This window comes from Mustela nigripes, chromosome 6 (assembly GCF_022355385.1).
Source record: "Mustela nigripes isolate SB6536 chromosome 6, MUSNIG.SB6536, whole genome shotgun sequence".
NCBI classification, from domain to species: domain Eukaryota; kingdom Metazoa; phylum Chordata; class Mammalia; order Carnivora; family Mustelidae; genus Mustela; species Mustela nigripes.
In genome coordinates this window covers 9,720,811-9,736,988 of record NC_081562.1, presented here as the reverse complement: position 1 = coordinate 9,736,988, position 16,178 = coordinate 9,720,811, and the positions used below count along the sequence as shown (strand labels likewise).

At 53.9% G+C, this 16,178-nt stretch overlaps 1 protein-coding gene across 4 annotated transcripts in view; it reads right to left on the bottom strand.

Annotated features, from left to right (window-relative positions):
- Window positions 1-16,178, bottom strand: part of TMEM184B (transmembrane protein 184B) — a 43,584-nt gene extending 27,406 nt beyond the window's left edge. For 3 of the 4 annotated variants that reach the window (XM_059402010.1, XM_059402011.1, XM_059402012.1), the window contains exon 1: window positions 16,073-16,177. The gene's annotated coding sequence lies outside the window, so the exon portion shown is untranslated. Of the gene's footprint in view, window positions 1-16,072 lie in introns of all 4 variants that reach the window. The other variant, XM_059402009.1, reaches the window with a different exon arrangement.

Here is a 16,178-nt window from a genome sequence, read left to right as displayed (position 1 = left end):
CAACTTCCTGTGAACCTACAATTATTTCAAAATAAAACAAGTTTGTTTTTTTATTTTTATTTTTTAGTTTTTATTTCATTGTTAGGGAGACAGAGATCATAGGGGGGGGGGGGGGGGGGGCGGGAAGCAGGCTCCCTACTGAGCAGAGAGCCGGATACAGGGCTCAATCCCAGGATCCTGGGATCACAACCTGAGTCGAAGGCAGAAGCTTTACCCCACTGAGCCACCCAGTCGCGCCCCAAGTTCTTTTATTTTTTTTTTTTTAAAGATTTTATTTATTTAAGAGCGAGCACGAGTGAGGGTGGGGGAGGGCAGAAGGAGAGGGACACGCAGACTCCCTGCTGAGCATGGTGCCACCGCAGGGCTTGATCCCACCAAGACCCTGAAGATCATGACCTGAGCCGAAGTCAGACGTTGAACTGACTGAATCACACAGGTGCCCCAAAACAAGTTGTCTGAAGTCCTTATCAGATGGAGATGCATACTGAATTATTTAAGGGTAAAAAATAACATGACTTCTGGGATTTGTCCTTTAAAAGGGGGAGAGGGATAGAGGCAGCAAGACTGTAGGACATTTCCTTGCTGTTGGAAGGTGAGGGACTATGGGCAGAAACCTGTTCTATTATTTGCTCTACTTCTACGTGTCTGAAATTTTCCAGAGTAAAAAGCTTTAGACAGTAGAACAGAATTTTCCACCAAATTTGTAATGAGATGGCCAGTGACTCAGGAAACCGTCTGTTTCAGAGATTTACCGGTTATCTTGTAGAAAAGCAATCAGAAAGACCTGTCAAATGTAACAACTTAGTTCAACACATCTTTCTTTCAAAAAAAAGTTCCACATTTGTCCATGTTTTTCTTCAATACTGGCTGTCAGGGATATGCTTCCCAGTTAAGCTTTTGAAACATCTTTAAGCATGTTTAGTATGTCCCTTCATGGGAAAGGCATGTTATCACAACAAATGAGAAAATAACTGCTCTTTCAGAAGACACCGAGGCCGGCAGAGCCTTCTGGAAAAGTATATTTGGAAATGTTGGAAATGTTTCTACTGTCATAGGATCTTGTTACCAAAAACAATGTTAAGTCTGTAACTCACAAAAACTCTCGTGTCTGAACTCCTAAAAACCTACGTAACAGAATTTTCTAATCTGCTCAAAAATTTCCAAAGCATCTGAGTGGGTTTTGGATTCATGTGTTAAGAACTTTAAAATAAAAAGTACCTTCCATTTAGTCGACAAAAACATCTGATTGGCATCAGGAAGGATGGAAATGTACTAGCCAAATTTCAACAAATTCCCTGCATACGCAGTGGACAGGATGGAGAAATGAGTAACCTGATTTAGAAAGCAAGCCAGTGATGCGTTTCCTCCGTGTACAGCTACATGTCTCGGGGATCTTTTTAGGAGAGGGCAGCCATTAAAACCAGACAGCCAAGCAGACTGAACACAGAGCCAGAGCTTCTAACTGCTCGCTCACAGACCACGAAAGCATGCTTTCCAAAAATAAATCACGCCTATGAAGCCAGAAGGTTTTTGCACCACCAAGAAAATAAAATAAAATAAAAAATTTAAATATTACATCTTTAGCATCATCACAGCTTGGTGTACGCTTTATGAGCTACATGTAACAATATGCAAGTATGGGGGAACAGACCCCAAAAGTTTTCTTACTGATAGGGATGCAGCCAGTCGCTGACAGGGCTCCCTGTTCCCCCCGAGGCTCCTGTCCCTCTGTCCTTCCGCAGCCCCTGGTGTCAGGCCTGAGGCTGAGGCAGACACAAAGCACAGTCAAGACCCGATCCCGCCTCTCTCCCAGCGGCCACCTGCCCGCCAGGTGGCCCCACACCTGTGTCCTCACTTTCGGGACAACCTGCAGGCTGCGAAGAAGCCAGGCCACAGGCCACACTTTGTCCCAGGCTCCAAGTCAGGAAAACAGCTGGAATCCTGGTGCTGCCACCCAGCTGTGACTGGGCCGGGGCCTGAGCGTCTCTGAACTTGTTTCCCAGGTACGCCAAGCCCACCTTGGGCCGGTGAGCTTAGGACTTCAGAGTTTTTCCGAGTTAGAAAGGATTCCAGAGCTGGAGGAGGTATGCAGAGTGAGTCCCCCAGAGCGGTGCAGGCAGCACCCGAAAGTCAAATACACAGTATTTCCGCAGAGAAACATGAGATATTTTTAAAGAATATAATTAGTCTCACATCAATTCAGGTCAGATTTTTGCCACGAAATTAGTTTGCTGCAGGCTTGGAAGAACCTTTGGGATTTCGAGCGTTCCGGATTCCAGAAAGGTGGGGGCCTGGGCTGCCCCCCAGCGCTGCAGGGAGGCTGATGCTTGAAGATGCAGGAATCTGGTGGCGTCTACTTCTCACCTTATTTTCAGATGTGACCATGTCCCTCCTCCTGACCTGAGATCTTCCAACTCTGACGGTCTGTGATGCCCTCCATCGCCACCGTGCCAGCCCCAGCGAGTGGAAGGTTCTCTTGCTCCCACCCAAGGATTTTTGACCCCCATCAGCCTCGACAGATATGGCCTTCTGTGACCTCTCACAGTTTGCTCTCTGCATGTCTCCCCTGGTCTGCCAGACATTCACCCCTCTGTGACTTCATCTGGTCCCTTAAAGCCCCGCAAGCTGGGTTCTGCGAGCGCAGGGATCAGTCGCCATGTGGGAAAAGTATTTACTGACTGACTGCTTAGGGGACAGAGGGAAAAACCTGAGCAGAGGCATGGAGACAGTACATGGGCAGACACCCGGCCAGGAATGCAGAGCAGAATTAATGACTCCGGACCCTGCAGAAGATGCGGGTGCGGCGGGCAGCCTGACTGACAAACCACCTGCGGCTCTTCAGAGGGACAAGGCCCTCCTGCCCGCCCTGTGAGGTGTGTCCTGTTGCGGCTGGAGCATCCAGGCCAGGATACGGTCCCCTGGGTACGGTCCCACAGGGAGCACCAGAACACAGAGCCCCGCTGGATCACCAAGGCACAAGGCCGGACAGAACTCCTCTTGCGGGTTAGAAAGCCAGGCTTAGGAAACCGGGAGAACCCATGGCCAGAGGGTGCCTGAGGGCACAGAACCAGAGCACAGAGAAGTGGGGGGTCTTGAGGAACATCCAGGCAGGCCCGGCAAGGCCTAACGAATTAAGCCAAGCCCTAGAAAAGCACCCAGAGTGCCGTGAATGGTCACTTTGCCTAAGATCGTGCCTACCCCCATCCTTCCCCAAACAGGACAGCATCTGGCTAACTCCCGCCTGAAGACACTCACGTCTTCCAGAAGAGCTGCAAAGCTGTGTGCAGGCTCAGGCCCCTCCTTGGAATTAGGGGTTTCAGAGAACCTCACATCTCAGAGTCCGTTTCATTCCATGTTGGGGGGATACCATGCTGTTACCCCTCCATAAGTTCCTGTGTCTAAGACTGAGTAATGCATCCCCCCACACACAAAGACGTCACATCCCAAACCCTGAACGCTGGACTATTCTGCCTGACGTGGCAAAAGGGGCTTTGCAGGTGTGACTACATTAAGGCCATCGAGGGTCCCAGATGATCTGGGTAGGCCGGATGTAATCAAAGGGGCCCGAATGAGAGGGGGCAGGGGACTGTGGGTGTGAAGGGGACAGTGTGACAACGGGAGCAGGCAGGAGAGGCTGGAGGGTGCCAGGCCGCTGGCTCTGAGGATGAAGGAGGGGGCCCTGAGCCAAAGAATGCAAGTGGCCTCTGGAAGCTTGAAGAGACAAGGAAACATCCTCCGGAAGGAGCGCAGCCCTGCCAACATCCTGATTTTGGCTCAATGAAATACATTCTGACCTTGTGACCTCAAAACTTCAAAACTGTAGGATGGTAAATCTGTGTCACTAAGTCACTACATTGCCAGCAATTTTGTTGCAGAATCCATAGGAAAGCAACGCCCGCAGTTTCCAGATGAGGAAACAGAGGCTTGGGGGCTCCCGCGGCTGGTCCACAGCTCCTGTAACTGGCTCCGGACACCACCCTCGCTCCCTGTGGGCTCTGCAGGTGGACCGCCTAGACTCAAGTCCTGGTCCCGCCACTGACCAGCTCTGCGTCCACGGCCAAGTTACGTAAGTGCTCCTCGCTCCGGCTTCCCCAGCTGTGAAATGGGGCCGCAGTCACTTGAGCCTGGGACGGAGCTGCAAGGGGCCAACAGGGTGGGGGGCCAGGCACGACCCGTGTGCGCCGATCTGGCCCAACTCCTCTCCCACCTCGGAGCCTCGGTCAGGCTGGCGGTTCACAGGCCCGGCAGTCTGAGCCCCAGGCCTGGCCTATCTCTGCTCGTCTGCTCTTTTTTAAACCTTCTGAGGTCATATTTTCATTCATTAGTTTCAGATCCAAGCCCCTTTGAGCTGCGGCCATGAAGCGCTCACTCGGGCGGCTGCCACACTCCCACAGGCCGAGCGAAGCTGGCAACCTGTTCACACGCACGTCTCCAGAATATTAACGCAGCCTGGGAGGGATTTTTGTTGAACAGATGTTATTTAAAAAATATATATATGGAAGGGGCACGTGGGTGGCTTTGTTGGTTAAGCGTCTGCCTTTGGCTCAGGTCATGATCCCAGGGTCCTGGGATCGAGCCCCGCGCTGAGTTCCCTGCTCAGGGGGAGTCTGCTTCTCCCTCTGCCCCTCACCCTGCTCATGTTCACTTGATCTCTCTAATAAATAAATAAAACCATTAAAAAAAAAAAAAAGAAGAAAGAAAGAAAAATATATATGAAAAACTTTCCATCTTAACATAGCTCCCTAGGTCGAATCTGACTTAGGAATTGCTCGTCTGAACAGCCCACTCTGGCCCCACTCTGGCACCTGTGACAATAGCCTCCTCCCTCCCCAGGGGCTGTCAGGTTCTGTGAACTTTCCGGGGCGGTGGGGGGCTGGGGGGTGCTGCCTTCTTGGGGAGGCTGACCCGCATCCGAGCAGGTCAGCAGCCCACAGCCTGGCCCTTCTCCAGAGGGGATTAAAGGAACAGAATGCCGGAGGCCGGGCAGTTCTCTCTGGGCAGCCTCTGGGAGGATGATCACGTGCCCTCACGAGGGGTAGCGCCCCCCCGCCTCAGTCAACACCCACAGGCCAGGCCACTCCAGCGCCTCTCTTGTCTCTCCTCCTTCTCCCGGGACCAAGTTCCCACGAACCTCCCAACCACAAAAGGAAGAATCTCCCAATCGTGTAGCTCTCCTTCACTTGGGTGGGGGGGAGCAGAAATCTAAAGGAACAACCAAGTCATCCAAAATTCTTCAGCAAAGGCTGACTTAATCAGCCTTGTAATTAAGTTCTGTTTTGCCTTAATGCATACAGGCCAAATCTTGCTCACCCCAGTTTTCTCCCAAAGTGCAAACAGATGGGCCAATGCTCTGCCTCTTCAGGCAGTTTCTGTGTCCCCCTAAATGTGACCTTTCCAGCCACCTAAACCCTATTCAGCACTGCATAAAAGGGTTCCCTTAGGACTCAGAACTCTGAACCTCAACAGTCCTACTGCCCCAGGAGTGGGGGAAGGCTGTCTAAGCAAGACCCCTGAACCTGCTCCAACCCCTGGGACCCCTCGAGCAAGGAACCCGGCTCCGGCCCGGGTGCCTGCGACAGAAATTCCAACCGGAATGTCACTCACGAAAACACGCACCAAGTGGGGCGAGCCAGCCTTCCTCCCTAGGCATCGGGAGCCCCCAGAGTCCACAAGTCCCACAGACAAGAATAAGAACCTTCACAGCACCCCTGTGTACTTGGCAAAAGGCGGGACGAGTCAGCAGGGATGAGGAGTGAGCAGTGGTTACCAGTTACCGTGGGGGGCCACGGGAGCCTTCTGGGCGCTGGGCGTGTTCTGCAGCTTGACCCGGACATAATTTTTATGGGTACTGGCAGATGTCAAAACCCACTGTGCTGTAGGGCTAAGACCAGTGTACTTTACCCTACGTAAGCTAACCTTAAAAACTTTAAAAAGTAGGGGTGCCTGGGTGCTCAGTGGGTTGAAGCCTCTGCCTCCGGCTCAGGTCATGATCCCAGGGTCCTGGGATCGAGCCCCGCATCGGGCTCTCTGCTCAGCAGGGAGCCTGCTTCCTCCTCCTCTGACTGCCTCTCTCCCTACTTGTAATCTCTGTCTGTCAAATAAATAAATAAAATTTAAAAAAAAAAGTATAAATGTTTACCCTTGAGCACCCTCTGTATGCTAAGTCCCAAGGGTATCTCTCTGAAAAGACGCTGATCCCATTAGAGCTTATAGGATGATGGGGAAGAAAACACTCAAACATGACAAGGCTGCCTGCGGCCAGTGGGACAGATAGAGCAGGTCTTTTTACCAAGAAACACCCAAACTTTCACACTTGGTCCCCTCTGTGAGACCCCAGCATGCATTTTGTCTGTTTTTTAGGTAAATACTACATTCAGCGTGGAGCTCGGACTCAGGACCCTGAGACCAGGAGTCAGTCACATGCTTTCTGCACTGAGTCAGCCAGGTGCCCCCAAGCACACATTTTTGATTAGATGGTGGCAGGGGCTTGAGTGATGCTGGCAGGTCCTTGAGGGAATGGCCGGAGACTTGACCTTCTTGCACTGGGTGAGATAAAAGGATACATTCTTATGGTTCTTTTTTACTTAATTTTGTTTATGTATTTATGTATTTATTTTTTAAAGATTTTATTTATTTATTTGAGAGAGAGAGCATGAGAGGGGAGTGGGTCAGAGGGAGAAGCAGACTCCCTTCTGAGCAGTGAGCTCAATGCAGGACTCGATCCCAGGACTCCACGATCATGACCTGAGCTGAAGGCAGTTGCTTAATCTACTGAGCCACCAAGGCACCTCTTTATTTCTATTTTGAAAAGATCAGATAGCCCCACGATTTGGCACTCAGACGGTTCAAAGTGTCTCTAGTAAAGAGCCTCCCAGCACCAGCCCCATCCCAGAGGCACCACAACAGCTGACTTCCCACAGGCCCCCAAGACCCTGTGTGCACACGTGAGCACACGCACTTTCCTTTTACACCCACGGAGGCACACGAGACACACTATCCTGCACCTGCTTCTTCTTCTTCTTCTTCTTTTTTTTTTTTTTTAAGATTTTATTTATTCATCTTGAGAGAGAGATCGCATGAGAGAACACAAGCCAGAGGGCGGAGCAGCAGGCAGAGGGAGAAGCAGAGTCCTTGCTGAGCAGGGAGCCTGACATGGGACTTATCCCAGAACACAGGGAAGAGGACCTAAGCTGATGGCATACACTCACCCGGCGGAGCCACCCAGGCGCCCCCCGCACCCCCCTCTCTCACAGCAATCCATCTGGGCGACTGCTCCGTATCTGGGCACGGAGCTTCTCCCTTATTTCCCAGAGCTGCGCAGTACTCTATGGTCCACACGGAGCATAACTTGTTCCTGGGTCCCAGCAGATGGACATGACATTCTTCCCAACCTTTTTCCTAGCACAAATAAGGCAGCAATGACTAACCTTCAAATAAATTATTTTACACACAGATTAAAACATCTGTAGGATGAAATCCTAGAAGTCCAACCATTGGGTCAAAGTGGACAAGCGTCTCTAATTTTGGAAAATGTTGCCAGACAGACAGGACACATTTAAATCCTCATCCAAGGGGCACCTGGGCGGCTCAGTCCATTGAGCCTATGCCTTCGGCTTGGGTCACGATCCCGGAGTCCTGGGTTCGAGCCCCACATCAGGCTCCCTGCTCAGTGGGGAGGTCTGCTTCTCCTTCTCTGTCCTCCCCCGTGCTCGTGTTCTCTCTCGGGACACGGGCTCTCTCTCAAATAAATAGAATCTTAAAAAAAAAATCCTCATCCAAGAAATAAGCTTAATTATTAGGAATACTGACAACATGTAGTTTTTAAGAGTGCCCAGATGAAGAAACGGTAGAGCAAAGCCCGTTCAGCAGAGAGCACGGGGTCCGGAGTTGGTTCGGGACCTGTGTCAGCCCCCTCTCACCCAGAATGGACTTCCTCATCCCTGAGCGAAGGGCCAGACCTGCTCAGCCCCTCAGCCCTTCCCAGAGCAGACAGGCCCTGATGCCCTTGGTCCCAGGACACGTGGAAGGATGGACTGTGACCAGAGTCACCACAACACCCAGCCATAATTGGTCTCCCTGGGCATGGGAGCCAGGGTCCAGGGGAGGGGCAGGCTACAAAGTACACACACACCAGAGGCAGGCCTGATGCGGTGGGGGGTGGGGAAGCGCAGGAGAGCAGAGCCCCAGAGGATCCAGCGTTTCCAGCTTGGCCATCCCAAACGAGTGAGAGGCACCTCCTGCTGTTTTCCCTGCACAGGCTGCTGGGACACCAGAGCCACACAAGACGCACTCATGCTCTAGGACATTCATGGCCACGTCTACTGCGGACCCATTACATAACGTACGCGCCTGACCGCGGTGGCCACCCACATCTCGCTCTTCAAGTGGGCAGCCGGCGGAGGATGGAGCCAGGCCTCTGGATGCCTAGTGTCCTCTCTGCAAGGACAGCTGCATAAACACAGCGGGCGGGGCAGGGCTTCCTCCCACCTCCACAGACCCAGCTCAACAACAGAGAACTGGGAATGCAATGGTCTTCGGCCCCCAAAGAGGACATGCCTCTCGGCCAACCAAAGACAGCTTTTGAGAGGAAGAACCTTCACCAACCTTCCTATTGCCAGCCCAGGTTTTGCGCCAGTGGACTGGAGGGCTAGGAACTCCTACCAACCAAATCACACTTGAATGCATTGAGGTTATCGATATTCAAATTTTTCTGACAAAAGCACAGGGCCGGCCGCCTCGGTGGCTCAGTCGGTTCGGTGCCTGCTTTTGGCTCAGGTCACAATACCAGGGTCTTGGGATGGAGCCCCAAGTTGGGCTCCCTGCTCAGCGGGAGTGTGCTTCTCTCCCTCTGCCTCTGTCCCTCCCCCTGCTTGCTTGCTCTCTCTCTAAAAAATAAATAAATAAAATCTTAAAAAAAAAACTTTTCTTTGTTTTGGTGAGACTAAATTCTCACGTGTATTATTTGTTTAACATCCACAAATGCCTCCCTGCCTTGAAGCACCGACCTGCGTGTGCGCTCAAGGCAGGCCCACTGCTTGGGAAGCATTCTCCTTACCGCTCTACTTGCCAACCTCCACTGACCATCAGAGCCCCCGGCTCAGCCCGCGCCTCCCTCAGGGAGCCCCCCACCCCACCCCGGCAGCTTCCACCTGACCCTCTACAAGCACGGCTGTCCAAGTCCGGCAGCAATTCCGCCTGCTGGGTGCGGGGAGGTGGGACTGCAGGCTGCGAGGGTGGGGGGCCGCTCAGAGCAGCAAAGGTGCAGGATTCAAAATAAAAAACCCACGAGCTTCCTTCCATAGGCTCTCGGGCCAGTTCACCGTTCTGAGCCTCAGTCTATCCAGCGACAGTACAGGCAAGATAATCCCAAGGTTCCAGGGCTACTGGGAGGATTAAATGAAGCAGTTTAAGTGAAATGTAATTTGCAAACTGTAAAGCCCTACACAAATTCTGGTGAGAATCAGTAATACTGGTATTAATTAATATATTAATCTCAGCTGACGCTAATATCCTCACACATATCCCACATATCCCTTCACCAGCACTCATCGGTTGTGCCTTGCAGGCACCCAAAATGATCATCAATGGAATCCCAGATTCTGCGTGTTCTAGATGGAATGAGAAAACAGAGGCACCACAGGCAAAGGCAAGGAGGCTCTGCAGCGGCCACCACAGCAGCAGCCATGGGGTGAGCTCCTTCTACCTCAGAGCCTTCCTGTGAATGGTGACCCAGAGGGCTTTGGGGCACAGCACCACCCAGCAGAGCGGAGGTTCTCGGCCACCTGCCAGCAGGACCGGGCCCCCCTGGGGACAGGCTATCCACAGTTGCGCAGGAGAAAAATAAAGGTAGGCAACCCCACAACGTCCTCCAGAGTGGGTCCGCTGTCTGGTGTGAAAATCCTGCAGCGTGACAGATGCAGCACCTTCTGGGGGTCTCACCCCAGCGCTCTGTTGAGTGGGGGTGGCAGGGACAGCTATCCTGGGACCACCCACCGTCGCAGGCACAAGAGTCCACAGATCACGGGTCCCCGGCCAGGAGACCTGGGTCTTCAGGAGGATCGCCAAACAAACTTCAGGTTGGAAAAGAAAAGACACACACACACACATACACACACACACACATACCCCTTCATCCATCTTTATGTGACCTGCCCTGACTCTACACTAGGCCCCCCGACTTGGGGAGCTCAAGGCTCTAGAACCAGGGGCCTCACTTGAGCCTTGCAGCACCCAGGGGGGTGAGCAGAGGTGCTACAGGTAGCCCCAGCAGTGGCAAACCCCTTGCCCAAGGTTATCACCCTGGTTCTTCGACTTGCACACAGTTCTCTGCGGCTGCTCAAGGCCATGATGCCATCTAGCAAAATGGTTGGGGACGTCATCTTTCCCACAGAGAGTGGAAATACGACACCAGGGGTCCTGGTTTTTAACTTGTGTGACTCTTTCGTGGCTAACTTAATAATGTCACGGGAAATGCTTATGACCTGGTGTTACGTGAACAATGAGATACTGCAGGATCGTACCTAGAAAGAAAATACGCCCACGTCAACCACATTATTTCTTGGTTATGAAATTGGGGGTGATTTTTAGTCTTACCCACCAACCTTCTATGTTCCAAGTTCACTACAATCAACGTGTCCTATTTTCCAAAGTAGAAAAGCCTATTGTTTTTCAAAGACCCATCAACCCTGCAAACTTTCCATTAAACACTCAATTACTCGTATGTGACTTTCTAAAACACAGCAGAGTTGGAAGTGACGTGGGTCAGGCACAAAGGTTTTCTGGGTGGGATCTTCCCCCTCTGGCTTCCGTCCCAGCAGGGAAGGAAAAGGAGTGACTGTGGGGCTTCCTGCCTCTCAGAACAGGCCCAAGACCTCCCAGACCCCAGGCTGTCCTAGATGCCCCATGGCCTCCTGGTGGAAGCTCAGCTCTCCTCCACTGTCCTGTTCTGATTAATCCTGTCCGTACTATCCGTCACTTCTCAAGAATAACTCCAGCTTTATCCCGAGTGGCAATGACATTCACCTAGCCGTTCATTTGTGTCATCGAAAACTATTTCAGCACCTACGCTGCGCAAGGTGTTGTGCCAGACAGGGAGCCACCGGTAACCCAAGACTGGAAACCACCAACCAGAGGCCACATGTCATCCTTCCAAGTTCTGTCCCAGCACAGCATGTCTGCTCCAAGGGCAGCAGCAGAAATGTGAACAAAGGCTGCCTGGGTGTGCAGCCTGATTCCCGCACCCCACCTCCCGCCCCCACTGCTCTGGTGCTCCCCCGCCCCTCCCCACAGGGTCCGAGGCAAAGAATGAGTCCCTGCAGAGAACGCTGGTGTCTAAGCCACAATGCCCTCAGGGCCCTGCGCTGGATCCCACTGGGAAAGAGCTTAGAGAAGAAGGGGCAGGAACGTAAGAAAACCCCAAAGTGTGAGACCGTCCAGTTCTCTCAACAGCTCCCTCCCACTCTACTTCTTCCCCTTCCTGTGTCCTCTTTGAGGCTGAGAAGATCATATTCGATTAACATTCACCAAGAGTCCACAGGGTGAAGACTAGATGCCACATAATTTTATAGACAAGAACCAGGACATTGGCTTTGCACATGCTGTTCCCTCTGCCTGGAACCTGCTTCCTCTCCTTCTACATGGTAACAGCTTCAATGTTGTCTCCTCAGAAAACTGCCTATCTGGGCAGGAATGTCCTGATATTCCCTCAGGGGGCCCACGACAAGTGTCATTGCTCCTGCGTCTGTGGTCTCTCTCCCCAGCAGGACTCAGCTCTGCAAGGGCTGCTCCCCGCACTGTCCAACATACAGACAAGGCTGACATCTCTTCTTTTTTTTTTTTCAGATAGATTTTTTCCTTAAGTAGACTCCACACCAAATGTAGGGTTTGAACTCAAGACCCCAAGATCAAGAAGCATATATATGCTCTACCAACTGAGCCAGCCGCGCACCGCAGGCACACTTCTGTCTTAAATACACTGAAAGGCCTGCAGTGGACCAGTAAAAGGCAGCGTTCTCCCAGCGTGGCCGACTGCTGTGCTGAGCTCCACAAGGATGTGAGGTCAGGATGGCTGAGTGATGGCCACACTATTATTATTCCCATTTTACAGATGTAGGAAATTGCATCATTTCCCCCCTCTTTTTAAAGAATGGAAACTAGAACCCAGCAAGCAACTTGCCCAAGGTCACAGGGCTAAAAAGAGAGTGAGGATTTAAACATTTCCCGATTCTCTCTCTCTCCAGGCCACCAGGACGGGTGGACCCCTTATCCTTGGTTGACTGACCCCTTATCTTCCGCTCTCCCCAGGGCGCGAAGGCGCGTTTCTTTCTCGTGCTGCCAGTGACCCTTTGTCCCCTTCCTGAATTCTCATTTCCTCTCCCGATTCAGCAATCTTCCGACTCCCCTCCTGTCCTGCACCCAGAGCTCCCACACCTGATCTGGATGTCACAAGCAAGGACCCCTCGTCTTTCCGCCCTGGGGCCCAGCGCCTGGAGCAGCTGCGCAAAAGGACACCCGCGGACACCGGCAAAGCAGGCAGCTCCCCAGGGAACTCATATGTGGGATCTGTGGTTAAACCTGATTCCCAGGCTCCAGCTCCCGCTCTGTCCCTACTCCCCTCTGCTTGTATTTACAGCGCTGCTGAGTGTGGGGGCCTGTGGGGGACGCAGAGCCACCACAGCTCTCAACAGGGAAAGGCAGCCCACGCTCATGCCCAATCTACGAGCCACGGCACTGGATCGTAGTGCCATAGTGCTACGTAGTGATCGTAGTGCTACGATCCACTGGAAGTCGGTGAGGTCCCACAGGACGCAGGAGGGCCAGGAAGAGGGGGGTCCCATTCAGTGGAGCCAACTTCACAGCCAGCCCCAGAAGCCAGTTCAAGGGCAGAACCCGTGACAACCACGGTGGGCTCCAGAGGCGGGTACTGGGTCACACGGGGTGGTCAAAACCAGAAGCTGCTGGAAGAAGAAAAGGGAAAGGCAACAGGGCCTAAAAATATGGCTGTGGGAAAAGCGTCTTGGAGAGCAAAAAGGAGAGGGAGGAGAGAGGCCTCTGCACCAATACGCAAAGGAGAGGAGATGGTAATGCTGTCCCATATGCCTGTGACACGGCTGACGACCTCAATTCCATTTTGAAACCTTCAGGGGCTCCCTGTTGACCACGCTGGGGTCAAGTTCAAAGTCCTTAGCGAGGCCTTCAAAGATCTTCACGCCCGGGGCCCACTGCAGCCAGGTCTGGAAGGAGAGGTATCCCAGGCCTCCCCAGCCCTGCCCAGGGTTTCTCATCCTTCCCAGCATAGGGCACTCGCTCCTAGGAAGACTTAAGGCCCACCTGGGATGAGTGGGGAGGGGGGGTCACGGGCTCTGGGGTCAGAACCTCTGATTCAGAGCTCAACTCCACCAACTGCCTCCACTTGAACCTGCTAGGCTGACTGCAAAGCAGGAAGGTAAGGATTCCCACCTCACCAGGTGGTGCGGGATGAAACACAGTCATTCATCAGAGCACTGTGAGCTGTGCCTGGCACACAGTAAGTGCTTAATAAACAAGCTGTTGTTCCTATTGTCCTCTGCACCCCTGTAGGGCCTCTGTTCCAACCACAAGTAGAGTACTGTCTTGCCCATAGTCGGTACACACTGGACTCCCCCAGCCAACCACGGCCTTTTAGAAGGCAGCACCACCCACCGCTCAGGACCCGGTCCCGAGGCCTAGCATGGAGCCTGGCACACAGTAGGACTTCAGCAAGTCACACAGAGCTCTCCCAGGGCCCAGCTGCTGGCCTTCCACAACTTGCACACCAATTCCCCAGGCTAACGGCCCTGCAGAGTGAGAAGGGCATTGGCTGTTACTGGGTTTCAAAACAATGAAGGGCTGCGCTCTCTGCCCTACTGAGGCTGTTTCCACTCTGGGGAATCTATGGGGCGAAATGAGCACAGCAGGGACTGGAAATAGCGCTCAGCCCCTCTCAGGGAGAGCGCTGGGCTGGCTCGCCAGAAACCAGGAGGGAAACCTCAAAAGCAGAGGGGGAGCAAAGAGCCTCCCCACGGAAGCCCAAGCTCCACAGAACTGGGCCAACAGGAGTGAGGTAAGACCACTCGCACCCATCCTGCCTTGCGTCTCCTTCCCGCCCATCTGGAGAGCTCTGAAGGGGCTCCTTACCCCACCCCCATGGAGGATCAACTGAGAACACATCCTGAATTCCAAGGGCTACAGAAAGGCAGCCCAGGTTGCCTACGGTGGTGGTGGTGGGGAGGGGAATGTGGCAAAGGGTTGGAAAGGTGGGAATTCACAGTGCCTTCTCTAACCACACCGGCTATTGGGCCCTCCTGTCCTGGTCACTGTTCTCAGCCATCCATACCCTACTCCCCCGCAGACTGGGAGGCCCTAGACCAGGTACCAGTTCCCATTCATCTTCAGACACCTGTGCCCCTAGCATGGCACCTGGCATGTGGATTGTTCAGTTACAAGGCAGCAAGATCTGGCAGCAAGAGAGGTCCCTGCTCGGGGAAGACTCTATCCCGGCCCGCCATGTGCCACAGACAAGTGAGTCATGTACTCCCTCTGGTCTCAGTTTCCTCAACTGCACACAGGGATGACAACAGCTCTGTACTCACATAGCCACTGAGAAAATTAACTGCGAAAACACGTGTGGTAAGCACCAAAGACAAATGCTCGTCATCCTTCAAGCTTCAGCTCAGCTGTCCCCACGTGTCAGAGTCTCCGCTGCTGGCTGTGGTCCCCCCCTCTCCCAGCAGTGAACCCACACTGCGCTCCCTCTACTGCTTTATATTTTTCACATCATTGTGATTACTAGTTTCTGCGTGTGATCCCCCCACCATCCCAGACCTGAGAATTCCCGGAAGCCAGGGGCCCTGTGAGTTTGTGTCCAAGTGACAAAACAAGCACACAGGTCGGGCTGCTGGGGCCCTCCCACCCCATGGTCACAGCACGGATACACACAACACCCTCTGATGGAATGTCCCACAGTGCGGAGCCGAGGGGGCCCAAGCTTGCTGAAAAGGAACAGGGATGCTGCAGACACAATCTGGGAAGGAAGTCACGCCTCTGAGACCCGGGGCTCCTCTGCAGGCGCAGGTGAGCTCCGAGAGCTTGTTTGCTGGGCTGACTGCGCAGCACACAGGCCTCCAGGGCACAGATTGCTGAGGCTTTCCTTACATAAAGCACCCAGCAGCCAGATAAATAATACATGGCCTTCACCTCAAACACAGGTAGCAGGCGTGCAAACACTTGCTTTGCACCATGGTGCCCCTGGGCGTGCGGGCACACCCAAGCGTATGTGTATATGATACCTGGCCTTGCGTGACCCAGAGAGGCTATGATTTGGGAACAGACACCCCGGCCCACTCCCCAAGCCTGCCTTGCCATGGCGGGGAGTCAGCTAGCACCAGAACCAAGCAATGTGCCCAGAGAGAAAATGTACAACTCCCAGGATGGATACACAAATCCTAAACCATCCTCTGTGGTCCCTTTCCAAACAAATGTCCTTTGGAGCCCCACTTTAGTCTCCGTGCCCCTCCAAGCGGCTGACTTGTATGCAAGGCCTGTGCACTCTGCACGCTTGCATCCCCAAAGGCCTGGCCAGGCCAACCATCCTCCCAGATCCCAGCCACCGGCACAGGGCACGGATGCCTCCCCCACTCGGTGGTGCCAGGCGCCAGCACACCCACCGGGCTCACACAACCCCCCTTGCAAAGGGCCTGTCCACCCGCCTTCCCTCTCCCCCGGCCACCCCCACAGGCAGGTCCAATTACACTCTAAGCGAGGGCCTGCCACGTTGGCCAGGAGGGGGCCAAGGCACACCCACGGGCAGCCCCGCGACCCCGCAGGGCAAAGAAGGGGCACAGGGCGGGACCGGCTGGGAGGCGGACGCCCCCTCCCTCCTCCACCAGGCCCGCCACCTTCGTGCCTTCCCCGCCCGGGGACCTGCGGCCAACGCGACCCGTGGGGCAACCCCACCCCCGCGGGGGCCTCCCCAAAACGGAGCAGCCCCCCGCCCCCGGAAACCCGCAGCTGCCCCCCTCAGGGCCTCCAGCGCGAGGCCGGCCGGGCCGGGTACCTCAAGAGCCCATAGCGGCGGCGGCGGCGGCGGCGGTGGCGTGTGCGGACAGCGCGCGGCGGCCGGACTCTGCGGGCGGGGCGGGCGGGCGGCGCCGCAGCCCCGG